Source organism: Mirounga angustirostris, unplaced genomic scaffold (assembly GCF_029215605.1).
Source record: "Mirounga angustirostris isolate CCGP_5_RB_7025 unplaced genomic scaffold, mMirAng1.0.hap1 SCAF_1, whole genome shotgun sequence".
In the NCBI taxonomy this organism is placed as follows: Eukaryota; Metazoa; Chordata; class Mammalia; order Carnivora; family Phocidae; genus Mirounga; species Mirounga angustirostris.
Window position 1 is genome coordinate 126,744,855 of NW_026991709.1, and position 12,958 is coordinate 126,757,812.

A 12,958-nucleotide genomic window follows, 5' to 3' on the forward strand; every position below is an offset into this window, starting at 1 on the left:
CAAATGTTGATGAGAGGTTTCAAAAAAAAAAAAGGAAAAAAGTTTTCATTGAATTCTGACCTCTTCAAAAATACAATTAGAAGAACTAATGATAAAGAATCCATCTCACGGGACGTCTGGGTAGCTCAGTCAGTTTGGCAACCAACTCTGATTTTGGCTCAGGTCATGATCTCAGGGTCCTGGGATGGAGCCCTGTATCAGGCTCTGTGCTTGGCATGGAGTCTGCTTGGGATTCTCCCTCTCCCTTTACCCCTCCCCATGCTCATGCTCTCTATCTCTTTAAAAATAAAAAAAAAAATTTTAAAAAGAATCCATCTCAAGCCACATCACTTTCCTTAGTGTTGGATGGGAACCTCAATGCCTCCTGGTCCTGCCTCTCCCTGCCATGAGAGTTGGCTCTCCCCCAGCATTCAACAGCACTCACACAATCCTTAAGTCAGATCAGCTAGAAAAACAAACCTAGTCTGTTGCTAAGGGACAAGAGTGACATTATAAGCCTACAGCATAGCTCTCTCTAGCAAACTTTTAAGGAAAAAATGTTGGAATTCAATGCATCTTTATGAACTGCCCATTTCAGTCTCTGAATAGGGGAAACCGGGCATTTCTTCCTTTCTCTCATTCAATAAACATTTATAGGGTTCCTATGTGCCAAGCACTGAGTGTGTTTTTATTCCTCTTCCCTTTATTATTGTTCCCTGTCCTATTTTCTTGGATTATTTTTCACTCTAAGTGTATATGGGAATATGTGTGTGTGTATAAAAGTATAAGATGAGGTCAAACTTGCAGAGTCCAGGGCACCATCACTATAGCTCTCTCTGGTCTCCTTGTGGAGGCCACAAGAGCACCACTCACACACCCCTTTGAGAAGCCTTGGAAGGTGTGGAAGAATCAGGATGCAAGAGGTTATCTGTGAGTGATGCTGCGTCTTAGAACATTCATGCACTTATTCATGCATTTATTTATCCAGTATATATTTATTGAGTCCCTTTGCTAGATTCTGGAGATATTGTGGTATACATACAGACACAGTCTCTACCCTCATTGGGCTTGTATTTGTTGTAGGACAATGCTTTTGAAATACTACTCAATGGTATTTTCCTCCCAATAGTTACTTTTTTCTCTCTCTGTTCCCACTCAAGTAGCTAGGCTATGCTCATTGCCTCAGGGTAGAGATATTATAAGCAGAAGACAGAGAAAAAAGGAGAGACTTCCTATACTTACAGGAATAAAAGTGACACTAGAGCAAATGTTAGCATGAACTTCACCCCACACAGATACCCCATTAAATGACAAAAGATTCCTCTGAGCTGAAAGGAGAAAGAAAAATGGAAGGCAAGGGAATTGCCATAGAGGCCAGTGGGGATAGGAGGGACAATCCAGACGTGAAGGGGCCATCAATGAAAACAAACTGTGTCAACCATGGGCCACAGTAAGGAGAATTTGTGGACACCCAGGAACCAGATGATAGCCAAGGATACATTTGGCAACACTACTTGTCACCCACACCAGGGCCCATATCAGCCATCCTTTCTCCAGCCCTCCAAACTTCATGCTTGCCTTTTTTTCCTGGACATATAGTTAGGTTTTATTTCCCAGCCTCCTTTGCAGTTAGATGAAATCATATCACAAACCAGTGAGTTCTGGCCAATGGAATGTGGGAGGAAGTGATATACACCACTTCCTATCCTGTTCATAAATACTTCCAATGCAATCCTCCATGCTCCCTCTTTCCTGTTATGCCAGATATAAATGATGGGCTCCAAGGCCCTAGGGCATGGCAGAGCCAAAAGATGGAATGAGCCTGGATCCCTGGGTCCCTACTTAGAAGAGAGCCACCTAAAGTGGTCACTCTGACCAGAAACATCTGCACTGGGTTCTTGTGTGAAAAGAAGTTAATTTTTATTGCATTAAGCCACAAAAATATTGCAGTTTGTTGCAGAAAGTTTTGCCAACTCTGACAATATTTCAAGCAACTCCCCAGCTCAAGCAACTCTCCTCTCCCTGGACTTAGTTCACTCCTTATCCAGCTTACCCCATGAGGACAAACACCCCACTGCAAAATACCAGGACATAGTAAGTACCCACCCCTGAAAGGAGGGTGAGGCCCTGATAATATGCCATGGCAGTATGATGTTAAGGGAGGGAAAGGTCTTACTCTTTTATTTGTGAAGATAACTAGAACCTGCTTAAGATTTTTCCTGGACTAGGAGACTGATTAAACACACAAGCATCACACCACATAGAAGGGGAGAGAAATACTGAAAACTCAATGTAGATTTATGTGTAGAATTACAAACTGTGCTAAGCTCTGTGGAGAAAAAATACAAATAGTCTGGCAAAAATAACAGGTGGGGATAGAACTCATATTAAGGAATGGTAATGAATAAAGACTGTCTGAGGAAAGAACAGCTGAACTGAAGCCCATCAGGAAAACCAGAATCAAGTAGATTAAGAGTTTGGGGGAATATCATTTAGGCAAAAGGAACAGAATGTGCAAAGACCCTGAGAAAGGAAAGAGGTTGGCTCATTGAGGATCTGAAAGATGTCACTTTAGCTGTGATGTAGAGAGGAAGGAGAAGGGTATGAGATAGGGATAGAGAAATAAGCAGAGACAAATTTAAAAAGGGCCATGTAGGCCTGGTTCTTGCTTTTATATTTTATTACAAAAGCCTAGGATGGCATTGAAGAATTTTAATCAGGGATCATGGTCAGGATAGCATTTTTAAATTATCAAACTGGCCAAGATGGAGATTGGTTGGCAGGGAGGCAAAAATGGAAGGAGAAAGCCCATGTAGGAGGTTATTTCAGAAATTCAGCCAAGAGATAATGGTATGTTGAAGTAGAAGAGTAGCAGCATACAGATGGAGAGAAATGGATGAGTTTAAGATATGCTTGGGAAGTTGAATGGAATTGCAACTGTTGCATTCAATAACTTTAAACTCTAGTGAGAGACAGGATCAGGTGGTAAATTATATGAGATTCAGTTCTAATCTAGGTCCTCTAAGAGTTAAGAGAACGTGGCAACAGTAACAGCAGCTTCCCCAATGTCTGAACCCACCATTTGAGCAGGATGATTTGGAGGAGGTAAGAGGTTGCAGGAAAAACTGGGCTTAGAGTCAAAGGGCTGTATCCCAGTTGGGTACATGACTGGGTGCTCACTCAAATGTGTTGTCATGCCAAAAAGGATAGAGCCTGGTTAGTCAAGTAATTTTGAAACCTACAAATAAAGACTCTGCCCAGATATGATCTAAGCACAATGGGGGAGGATAATTACATCCTTTGCCCATTTTTATAGCTATTGATAATAATGAGAAGAATAAGTAACATTATGGAGCTCTTTGTGCTATGCCCTGTGCTAAGGAATGTGTGTGCATATTCTCATTTAACCTCATTAGGGCTCTGTGAGATAGGTAGTATTATTTCTCCTATTTACTAACACTAAGGCTTAGAGATTGGTACCTTGTCCAAGGCCTGATTTCTAGTAACTAGAGTAGTGTATATTCAAACTCAGCTCTAACTCCAGAGTCCACACTACCAGCCATATAATGTAATATGTTGAGAAGGATTCTGAAGATGCATTTGGGTTCAATGGGGGCAAAGTCAGATGGGCACAATCTGGTCAGTCACATATAAGCATGTGCCTTATAACCATGTAGCCTTATTCTAAAGTATAAATCACTGTGGATAGCATAACAAAAGAAAACTGTCACTATATTTTATGACTTTATAGCATATCATGTTCATACTCTAATGACCAATTATAGTTTTCAAGACAACTCACTAGGAAGAGTATTTGAAGAATCTGGTACATGAGGGTCTCTAGACATCTTAGCATAAGAATTCTAAGCACATTATGAAAGATTTAAAAACCTGCTTTGAGAGCCTCTTCTCTTCAGAACTCAACTGGGGAGTGACATCAGGCTAGGAAATGGTTCTGGGGTAGAGTCAAGCTTTGAGCTGTCAGGGAAAGGCTGAGTTAAAACAAAACTGCATCATGTCTGGGAACCCAGTGTTAACTGGTATAAACCAACACTATTTCTTCTGAAAGCTCTCATCAGAAAGAGCATTTTCAACTACTAATGTGGCTTTCTTCTCACCCCTTTCCTGCCCCCAGTGGGGGAAAAATGTTTATTCTTGTTACATAATTTTGCTCTTCTTTATGTCACCAAGTGCCTTTTGATAGTATTGCATCTGACAGATCTCTTATTGAGAAGTTGCCAACAACCAAAGGATAATTACCTTAGTCTTCCAGGCATGTAAAACACACACACACACACATACACACACACAGAGTGGACCATGCACAATTCATTGGAAATAGTGCTCAACTGCTTATATCTCAATGAAATTTGCTGGGGTTGTAAAAAAATTCTGCATCTCAAAGAATGCTTTGTGCAATAGAATCTTTTGCTGAAAGGAGATGGGTCCTTAAATATTAGGGAACAGAAGTGGGACAGGACTACGCAGGGAATCAATAAGCATTCATGAAATGTCTACTTGGTCAGGCACATTGCTAAATTCTGAGGATATAAAGAAGAATGAGATCTAAGAGAATTGACAATCCAATAAAGAAGGGAGAGAGGACTCATACAGCAACTCTTAGATTGAGTATAAAGGAGATTTATACACACACACACACACACACACAAACACAAACACACATTATAGTAGTTCTCAAAGTTGTGGTCCCCAGACCAACAGCATCAGCTGGGAACTTATTAGAAAGGTCCTACGTAAGACCTACTGAATCTCAAACTCTGAGGGTGGGGCCTAGCAATCACCTCCCAGTACACCCTGTACTGAAACCACTGTTTAGCAAAAGAGATGACAATAAAGTATAATTGTTTTGGGGAATCGTTGTATTGGTTACTGGTATCCAACCAGGAAATAATAAACTTGGGCTCTGGGGTCTTTCAGGCTGTTGTAGCCTAGCACTATGAGGCAGGTTTAAGGTTTCAATTGTGCCAAAATCTGGTGCCCTCCAGCTTCAATTCTTGCTACACATCTGTGTTAGTTTCCTATTGCTGCCATAACAGATTGCCACAAATGTGTGGCTTAAAACAACACACATTTATTATCTTTCTGTTCTAGAGGTCCAAAGACCAAATTCAGTGAGGCCTGAAGTAAAGGTGTAGGGAGGTCTGGTTCCTTCTGGAGGCTCTGGTAGAGAATCCATTCCCTTCCCTTTTCTAGCTTCACGACACCACTTGAATTCCTTGGCTTATGGCCCTGTATCATCTTGACCACTGCTGCCCTCATCATATCTCTTCTGACTCTGTCCCTCCTATGTCCTTCTTTTAAGGACCCTTGTGATTACAATAGGTCACTCAGATAATGCAGGATAATCTCCCCATCTCAAAATCCTTAATTTAACCACATCAGCAAATTCCCTTTGCCATGGAAGGTAGCATATTCACAGGTTTCTGGGATTAGGACATGGACATCTTTGAGGGGTTATTATTCAGCCTCCCACAACTTCCCCTTCAGTGTTGCTGGAGAGAATAGGCGGGGGGGGGGAGGTGGGAAAGAGATATTGAATGACAGAATTTTTAGGAGGATAGGATTTATAAATGGGTCCAGGTGTTACTTTAATTTGTTCCACAGTCATTCCTCCACATAAAAGCCCAATCAAGTATCCATGGCTTAGGGTGTCCCAAAAGAAGAGCATCAGTGAGGTTGGCAAGGCCGGGACCTCCCTGAGCAAGCCTGTTTATCCCTATGTTCATCTGTCTACTGGGCATCTCCACTTAAGTAGGCACAGAACTGAACTCTTCATTCCTGTCCCCTGTCCTGCCACCCCACCCCAACCTGGTTTTCCTCCTAAAGTCCCTATCTCAGATAAATGCACATAATGTATTCACTTAATCCAGAAATCCAAATAGTATTTCTTTGTCTTTCAGTGCCCCAACCTCCCTACCACCCACATCTAATCAGCCACTGACCTCTGTCAACCCTATCCCAGACATAACTCTCTTCCTTTTCAACTACTCTGGCCAGGCTTGGTTCAGAGGCTCACCATTCCTCACCTAGATTTAGTGAGGGCCTCTTAACTGGTTCCCTGGCTTTAGGATCACCACCTTTATCATCACTAGCATGATAATATTTCCAAAACACAAATCTGTTACTCATTTTCCTCTGCTGTTTATAACTCCCTAATGCCATTTTAGAATAAAGACCAACTCCTTAACAAGGCATATAAGGCTCTTCCTGATGTACCCTTAGCTTATCTGTTCAGCCTCATGTTTGCCATTCCCTCATATGATAAAGCAAATTATTTACAGATCCCAGAGTGCATCTTCATCCCTCACAACTCTTATCTTTGAACCAGGCTCTTCTCTTTGCTGGAACATCCTCATTCGATTCTACACCTGCCTGGAGTGATGACTCTTTAAGTCTTCCTCTAGACATACTGCCCCGGCCTCTTCCTTCTGTCTTACCACCCACTATGCACCCCTGGAAGCACTTATTATCCTGAATTATAATTTATGATCTATTGTCTCTCAGACCACTAGACCCTGAGCTCCTTAAGTGAAAGGATTGAGTTTTAGTTATGTCTATATTCTCAGAGCCCAGCACAGTACAGGGCACACAGTAATTGTTCAATACATTTCCCAGTTGAATTGAGATAGTACATGACACTGGGAAATGCTAGCTAAGGAAACAAAAAAAGAGTGGGAGTAAGGAGGAGAATTAGGTTAGAGACGTAGGTGCCTAAGTAACTGGAACAGGCCAGGAAGTCTTAAGGGAGAGCCATCAGTACATACATCTATGAGAACATAAAGAATAGAAGGAAAGGGTTTTCAGTAATGTCAATTGTTCCTGAGGACTAAAGTAAAAAAAAATAGGTCTTTGGATTAGACACACAAGAAAGACACAAATGCTGTTCAAGAGAGCAGTTTCAAGTGTAGAAGAAGAGGTAAGAAGATAGGGGAAAAGGGCCCAGTTTACAAGGAGTCAACCAGCGTTTCTCACACTTTATTGCACCAAAACACACTTGTTGGAAGAAAAGGAAATGAGACAGATCACTTGAGGCCACACATAAGGGAAGATAGCCACTTTCAAAGACAAAAAACGAACTTGTGTCATACCTTCATTCTGAGGGTCCTCACAAAAGGAAACTTCCAAGAGCAACCAACTCAAAGATCATCTACAGTCTTCTGGCTGTGAATACAGGATGGATTGATACTCTTCCAAACCTAAAACTGTGACATAATTTTAAAATGTGGTTATTAAGCACCTGCTTGTTCATCACTGTGAATTTAAGGACATTTACAGAGGTCACATCTTAGCATATGGTCTGCTTCTTCCTCGTTGAAGTTGTTGGCAACAAAGCTGCTCACAGCTTGGTGCGCTGTGCTAGCACCAGCATGAGAATTTAAGGAATGGCATGCTGTGCCAGCCAGTCCATCTGAGATTTCTGGCAGAGAGAGGCCCTAAGGGGAACTTTGTAGGAAGGCAGAGTTCTTTAAAACTTAAAAATCAAAAGTTAAGGATGTACCCAAACACCCACAAAACCTCCCTAATCTGAGTATATCATGAATGAATAACCTAAATCACCTTCAGCTAATCTATATTTTCAGTTTTACTTCTTCTTGCAGTAGTCAACCTTATTTGACTTTCTTCGCAAAATAGAACAATTCTCTTTTTATCAACTTTAATTCTTCTGGTTTCAAATCTTCAAAGAAGCCCTCAGTTCTTAACAGCAAGGTTTGATAAGCAAGACAAGTTCAGACTATTCTTACTTGATTTTATGAACTTTAGGACATGTCTCCATGGCATTTTATTTTCTATACTAAAAATGTTTTAGTTTTCTCCTGTAACCAAATCCATTTGGAGAAAAGAATTAGACTTGAATACAGATTATCTGGACGTGAATTCTAGTTTTGCCACTTGCTTCAGGGAATTAATCTCTGAATCAGTTTCTTCATTGATAAATGAGAATACTAACAAATACCTCAGGGTATAGACTAAGTTTCTATAACAAAGAGAACTTTAAAATATAAGGGCTCAAATAAGATTAAAAAAAAACACTCTTATGTAGTATTCCAGAAGTAGTGGCTCATTGGGACCCCTACACTCTCAAAGTACAGATTCCATTTTTGGATGGTTCATCTCCCAGCCAGATGTGTAGAGGAAAGATAGAGGTGGCAAAGAGCTTTACTTTAAAGAAGCTTCCTTTTAAGCTGTGATCCAGAAACCACGCACATCACTATTGTTTATATACCATCAGCCAGAATGCAGTCATGTGGCCACATCTAATAGCAAAGGAGGCTGGGAAATGTATTTCCATCTAGATGGACATATGCCCAGTTAAAATTGTCGGGGAACTTGTTTATTATTAAAAGTTAGAAGGATGGAATGAATGCTGCGGGATAATGAACAATTTATACTAGGTACACTCTCACCATTACATAGATTTCTATCATGGTTAAAAAAGAAAATCACCTAACATTTTATTTCTGATCCCCCCTTCCCACTAATAAAGAATCCCATACAGCCAACACCTCCAAGGACTAAAGAATGAGGTTTTGGTTTTGGGTTTTCTGGTTTTTGTTTTTGTTTTTTTAAGGCAGAGGATTATGTCTTCTTCATTTCCACATCTCCCAAGCCTAACACAGAAATATTCTTAATAAATGTTTATCAAAGTGAATAATCAATCACTCCTACGGCCCGTATCTGGGTTAAACCCCTTTAATAATGTGTGGAATGCAGACTTTCCATTTTTAATGAGTAGTACTATATCAATACACAACACTGTTGGCTTTACATACCATATGATCCAATTGGTTACATGGTGAAGCACTTTAGTATATTCTTGCTGTTTGATATTTTTGAGGAGAAAGGAGTAAAAATCTTAAAAAAAAAAAAAACCTGACTCCCAAAGCATGATCATGTGCTCTCAAGTTGACTATTTAAATGCCTGGGAAGATGGCAGAGTAGGAGGATCCTAAGCTTCCCCTGTGCCACATTTACAACTAGATATCACTCACATCCATGTAAGTAAATTGGAGAGGGATCCAAAGACTGGCAGAACAAACTCCACAACTAAATGTAGAGAAGAAATCACATCTGAGAGGTTAGGAAGGGCAGAAACGGTGATTGGGAGCTCTCTGCAGGAGAAAGGGAGCTGTGGGCACGGAGAGGGGAAAGCACCAGGGAGCCCGCACTGGGAAGACGAATCCCCATAATGTCTGGTCTTGAAAACCAGAGGGGCTGAATTCTTTGAATTTGTATAAGCAGCAGGACTTGGAGCCTGGAGCTTTAAAAGTCAGCTGACCCAGCACTGGCAAGCTAGAGGGTGAGGAATAGCCAGGTCCCTGCCCTTAACGTGACAACAGCCCAGGAGAGGCAACATAGAAGTGACAGTTTGCACAATGCCTGAGGCAAATAGGAGGGAGATCTGTTTACATGGATTTCTGAGCATGTTGAGGACTTCTCTGGGAACAAAGAAGCTGGAAAGCTCCATTTTCCTCCCCTGTCCCCCAGCATAAACACAGATCCACCTGTGAGAGGTGGCACTGCACAGACACTTGCTACCTAACCTGCTAGCAGGGTACCCCCCCAGGAGTTCTCCTGAGGACTCACCAACTCCAAGCCTACTGGCCTTGGTTCTGGGCACAGAACAAATTTTCTTTTTATTTTTTTAAATTTTTTTTTTAAGATTTTATTTATTTATTTGAGAGAGAGAGAATGAGAGAGAGCACATGAGAGGGGGAAGGGTCAGAGGGAGAAGCAGACTCCCTGCCAAGCAGGGAGCCCGATGCGGGACTCGATCCAGGGACTCCAGGATCATGACCTGAGCCGAAGGCAGTCGCTTAACCAACTGAGCCACCCAGGCGCCCCCAGAACAAATTTTCTTAACCCAGTGTGTGGCCCTGCCCAGCCTCCACAGGCACAGACTCCATGCTGCCACAGCTGCTGTGTGCCTCACCCCCAAGGGCCACCATGCTTGGGCGGGATCCAGTCTAGGATTAGTGGCTTAGCGCAATTTTTGCTAACACCACTGCCCCATCTCTGAGTTCTCCTGCAGTCATGCCCCTTCAGAGTTGGCCTCCATGGGTCTCAACACCACAGAGAGCAAGCACAGCCCAAACAGGCAAAGAGTCAGTGCAGGTATCTGGACTGAAAGAAAAAGTGACTTGTACACAACAGCAGGATGCAAATAACACACCTAGGAGACTCCCCTGAAGTGCCAGGTTCTGGTGAACAGCAGACACTGCACTGCAGGGCACTACAGGACCTCTTTTCATAAAGCCGCTACTTTCAAGAGCAGACGATGTAGCTGACTTTCCTAACACAGGGAAACAGACACGGAGAGGTAGACAAAATGAGGAGATAGAGAAATATGTACCAAATGAAAGAATAGAACAAAATCATAGCAGGAGATCTAAGTGAAACACAAGTAAGTAATGGGCCTGAGAGAAAATTTAAAGTAATGATCATAAAGATACTCATTGGACTTTAGAAAAGGGTGGAGAACATCAGTGAGACCCTTGACAAAGAGATAAAAACTAACATATCAGAGATAAAAACTCAATAAATGAAATTAAAAATACAATAGATGAAATAAATAGTAGGCTATAGGAAGCAGAGGAACGTATCAGTGACCTGGAGGTCAGAGTAATGGAAAGCAAGCAAACTGAGAAGGTGAGAGACAAACAAATACTGCACAATGAGAACAGACTTAGAGAACTCAGTGACTCCATCAAGCATAATAATATTCACATTATAGGGATCCCAGAAGAGAGAGAAAGGGAGGCAGAAAATGTATTTGAAGAAATTAAAGCTGAAAACTTCCTGAATCTGGGAAGGGAAACACAGATCCAGATTCAGGAGGCACAGAGATTCCCCCAACAAATTCAACCCAAGGAGGTCCACACCAAGACACACAGCAATTAAAATGGCAAAAAACAAACAAACAAAAAAAAACCCAAAACAAAAAAACAATGATAAAGAAAGAATGTCACAGGTTGCAAGAGAAAAGAAGACCATTAAATACAAAGGAAACCCTATAAGTCTATCAGCTCATTTTTCAGCAGAAACTTTCCAGTCCAGAAGAGAGTGGCATGATGTACTCAAAATGTTAAAAGGGAAAAATCTGCTTTCAAGAATACTCTATCCAGGGGTGCCTGGGTGGCTCAGATGGTTAAGTGTCTGCCTTCGGCTCAGGTCATGATTCCAGGGTCCTGGGATTGAGCCCCACATTGGGCTCCTGGTTCGGCGGGGAGCCTGCTTCTCCCTCTCCCTCTGTCTCCCCCCCGCTCATGCTCTCTCTCTCTCTCTCTGTATCTCTGTGTCTCAAGTGAATAAATGAAAAATCTTTAAAAAAAAAAAAAAAAGAAAAGAATACTTTATCCAGCAAGGTTATCATTCAGAATAGAAGGGGAGATAAAGAATTTCCCAAACAAAATTAAAAGAATTCATGACCACTAAACCATGCCTACAAGAAGTGTTAAGGGGGACTCTGTGAATGGAAAACAAAAACCATAAGTAAGAGTAAAAAAATACAAGCACAAAAGCAAAAAAAAAAAATTAAGTATATCTGTAAAAACCAGTCAAGAGAAGCACAGAATAAAAGGATGTAAAATATGATACCAAATATCTGAAATGTGGAGGGGAGAGGAGTAAAGAATGAGTTCAAAATTAAGTAACCATCAGCTTAATATAGACTACTATAAGCAAAAGATGTTATATATAAACCTAATGGTAATATAAATCAAAAAACAGTAAATGAAGAGTAAGGAATCCAAATATATCACTAAAGAAAACCAGAAAACCATGAAAGAGAGCAAGAGAAGAAAGGATCAGAGAAAAACTGCAAAAACAACCACAAAACAAGTAACAAAATAGCAATAAATATACATATATCTATAATTACTTTGAATGTCAATGGACTAAATGTTCCAGTCAAAAGACATGGTGTCAGAAAGGATAAAAAAACAAGACCCATCTATGTGCTGCCTATAAGAGACTCATTTCAGACTTAAAGACATCTGCAGATTGAAAGTGAGGGGATGGGAAAACATTTATCATGCAAACAGGTATCAAAAGAAAGACAGAGGAGTGCCTGGGTGGCTCTGTCAGTTAAGCTTCAGACTCTTGGTTTCAGCTCAGGTCATAATCTCATGAGTCATGAGATCAAGCCCCTAGTCAGACTTGGGATTCTCACCCTCTGCCCCCTCCCACTCTTGTGTCTTTGGCACGCATGTGCACACACTCTCTCTCTAAAGTAAATAAATCTTTAAAAAAGAAAGAAAGGATGGAAGGAAGAAAGTAGCAACACTTACATTGGACAAAATAGACTCTAAAACAAAATCTATAAAAAGAGACAAAGGACACTATATAATAATAAAGGGGACAAGCTAAAAAAAAGATATAACAATTATGAATATATACGCACCCAAAAGGGGAGCACCCAAATACATGAAACAGTTGATAACAAACATAGAGGAGGGCACTTGTCATGATTAGCACTGGGTTATATAAGGAATTGTTGAATCACTATATTGTACACCTGAAACTCATATTACACTATATGCTAACTATACTAGTATTAAAATAAAATTTTTTAAAATGTGGTATATCAATCAATCAATAAATAATGAAACCATTAACTTAAAAAATATTCATCATCCATTTTCTTGGCAGAGAAAACTAGTACAGAAGTAGCCATTGGGAACCATAGCCTGGCCTACTCAGGAATTTGGTAATAATTTGTAAACCATCTTTCTTTTTAACTAGTCCCAGAATGAGACTGTTTTGCCTGAGGTTGGGCAAACCAAATAAAAGTTTTCACATTCTCTCACATCTCAGATTCTCCAACTTATCTATGGTTGCACAAGGTGAGTAGTGTGGGAAAAAATGACGTAACAACCAACAGGAATTTAACAAATTGGGCATCTATCCTATGTCAGACATTGTGCTAAGGTCATTATCTAATTTAGTTCTGATAACAACT

The 12,958-nt window shown here is 40.7% G+C and overlaps 1 protein-coding gene across 23 annotated transcripts in view; it reads right to left on the minus strand.

Moving 5' to 3' along the window:
- Nucleotides 1–12,958, minus strand: part of TMEM108 (transmembrane protein 108) — a 695,879-nt gene that overhangs the window by 629,511 nt on the left and 53,410 nt on the right. For all 23 annotated transcript variants that reach the window (XM_064587603.1, XM_064587584.1, XM_064587573.1 and 20 more), the window contains exon 2: nucleotides 7,089–7,202. The gene's annotated coding sequence lies outside the window, so the exon portion shown is untranslated. The remainder of the gene's footprint in view (nucleotides 1–7,088; nucleotides 7,203–12,958) is intronic.